Source organism: Coregonus lavaretus, assembly GCF_964263955.1.
Source record: "Coregonus lavaretus genome assembly, contig: HAP1_SCAFFOLD_4210, whole genome shotgun sequence".
NCBI lineage: Eukaryota > Metazoa > Chordata > Actinopteri > Salmoniformes > Salmonidae > Coregonus > Coregonus lavaretus.
In genome coordinates this window covers 39,000-41,817 of record NW_028163441.1, presented here as the reverse complement: position 1 = coordinate 41,817, position 2,818 = coordinate 39,000, and the positions used below count along the sequence as shown (strand labels likewise).

Here is a 2,818-nt window from a genome sequence, read left to right as displayed (position 1 = left end):
AGAGGGAAGTGGTGTGATGGAATGGGTATGGGCTAACTTGAACACTGCACTTAGCTATAGATCACTTCTGTCAAACCAGCCAGCACCTGCTGAACAATATAATTGTTTTTTTCTCATAGACCATGTGTAACAGGGTGAAGGTGCCTGAATGGCAGTAATCATGTGATTTTAAAACGGTGTGCTCATTAGTCTGTGTGCTCTGATTGGTTGTAGGTATGACTCTGGAGAATGCACCTCCACCTGTTTCCTACAAAGTGGTGGTGCATTTCCTACATATTTAACTCTTTATATGATACCTGATTCTGCATTTTAAAAATTATCTCTACAACAATGTATACTGAACTCAGGTGTGAGTGGGATCTGCCTGGCCCAGGGGTGGACTGGGACCAGAAATCTGCCTTGGAATTTCTAACACACTGGAGAAAAAAGATCCTTGAGGCCCCCACACCGGTCCATTTTTTGTTTTGCCCCCATTATTAGCCAGATAATGATCATTTTGCACACAAAAAAACAAGTTAGACAGGCCAACTGGCCAAAAAATGGAACAGCCTGAAATGCCAGATGGCCAGTCCACCCCTATCCTGGCCTATTACCTCTCTTGAACTCCTCCAGCATCACATCCAGTTTGGTGTCTCTGAACACACAGTGCATGGGGTGTTTGTAGAACTGGGTGATGGTCTTCAGCGGGGTGCAGTCATCCGGGTCCACGAAAGCCAGGTCTTTGACGAAGAGGATATCAATGATGTTGGACCTGTCGTTCTCATAGACCAGGATCCGGGTGAACCCGCTCTGCATGATTTCAGACATAGTACAGAAGTCTAAAACAGCATCTGAGGAGAGCATATAACAGTCCGCCAGCGGGGTATGAACTTCTTCTACGGTCTTGGTGCGTATCTCCAGAGCGCCCTGGATGATGTTTAATTCCTCTTTGACCAGGTCATGGTAGGGGTCTGTGACGCGCAGCATGGCCACCAGTTTCTCTCTGGTGTAGAAGTTACTGATCTCCTGGTGAAGCATGATGTCTAGGAGCTTGGAGATTGGGTAGGAGATGAGGAAGGAGACCAGCATTAGAAGCCAGGTGGCCCAGATGGTTTTGGAGGCAATGGCTAGGCTGTCTGGACGCCACAGAGTGAGGCAGGATCTCTCCTATGAAGAATATACCAAAGGTGCAGGTAACAAGGGAGGTGGGAGTCATCCCTATAATCTGGCACATCCACCCCACGAAACAGGTGTTGGTCAGCACGTTTCCCAGTACCACAGTACACAGGATGTAGTTGCCATGTTTACACACAGATTCTATCTTGTGCGCATATTTTTGTTCCTTCTCGGTGCCGCTGTTTTGGAGGACGCAGAGCTCGACGGGATCCATGGCTAGCATGCTGATGTTCAGCCCGCTGCAGAGCGCAGAGAGTCCCAATAGCATCACTGCCACCCCCAACTGGAGCCACACATCCGCCTGCGGGGGTTGCACCACTATGGCTAGCCAGAATTCTCTGGTGCTGAAATGCTCCCACTTCACCCCATCAAACGCACACATTGAGTAGTATTTGATCCGCTCATATTTGCACAGGTCTTTGGTGAGCAGCTCCACTATAGAATCAGAATCAAATTCCAAAAAGGTCATCATCAGACAAAAGAAAAACGCACAATAACATTTACGATTATTATTTTTTAAATTAAATCCATGATTCAACAACGACAAACACATGTAACTATTGACTAAATAAACTGACCTAGAACAGAGTTGTGGCTGGACGCAGACCTGAAAGAACCCAGGAGCTCGATGTCAGAACTCAGAGCGTACTCGTCCATGCACGGGTTCCGTTTGGGATGGACCTAAATACAAATGGATATTTTATCACGATATTTAGGCTATTTCATAAAACATATTTCATCTATAGCTTTAGGGGTAAATGGTCAATACACTAAATAAACTGACCAGTCTCTCCCCCTCTCCTCTCTCTCGCTCTCCACCTGGCTCTTCTATGAAGGCTATCCATGGTGCGACAGCGGCAGCTTCTGGTCTCCCACTCCCAGAGTGGTTGTTGGCTCTCTGTGTAACTGAGGATGCTGCGTAGTAAACCCGCAGCATGAACCGCATCCCCTCAGTCGCCTGGAGCAGCCCATCCTGCACAGACAGCTCTCTGGCTTTAGTGTCCTCTGGGCGGACACCAAGCAATCCCTTCGCCGGGGCTGGGAGAAAGAAGAGGAGGATGAGATGGGTGAAGAGGTGAAACGACAGCAGGCGGCAGAGGGACATTGGCAGAGGTTGGGTCACGTGGTCACGGTTTTTACGCGGGCTCTGCTTTAATCAGCATAACAGCTGGAGAGCCACCCACGGAGGAGAGAGAGAAGAAAGGCCAAGAGACACAGAAAGAAAGAGAGAGAGAGAGAGAGAGAGAGAGAGAGAGAGAGAGAGAGAGAGAGAGAGAGAGAGAGAGAGAGAGAGAGAGAGAGAGAGAGAGAGAGAGAGAGAGAGAGAGAGAGAGAGAGAGAGAGAGAGAGAGAGAGAGAGAGAGAGAGAGAGAGAGACAGAGAGACAGAGAGACAGAGAGACAGGGCATGTGCGCACCTTACAAAATCCCATGCAGTACAACGACATAATGTAATTTTGCTTGCCATTATGGTCTAAAAATAGAATACAGGAAATGCCCTATCGTCAGAGCTACTTCCCAGTGTGACTGTCTGTCGCTCCGTGCAGGCAGAGATCCCAATCATAGAAACACACCAAATAGGCTACTCTACTGTACTGTACTGTCTGTGTGTGTGTGTGTGTGTGTGTGTGTGTGTGTGTGTGTGTGTGTGTGTGTGTGTGTGT

General features: G+C 48.2%; 1 pseudogene across 1 annotated transcript; it reads right to left on the bottom strand.

Annotated features, from left to right (window-relative positions):
- Nucleotides 1-593: 593 nt before the first annotated feature.
- Nucleotides 594-2,260, bottom strand: LOC311118139 (metal transporter CNNM1-like; annotated as a pseudogene). Its single transcript has 3 exons — nt 1,940-2,260; nt 1,734-1,836; nt 594-1,590 (listed from the first exon to the last, which is right to left on the bottom strand). The product of its transcript is annotated as a metal transporter CNNM1-like (transcript).
- Nucleotides 2,261-2,818: the final 558 nt, after the last annotated feature.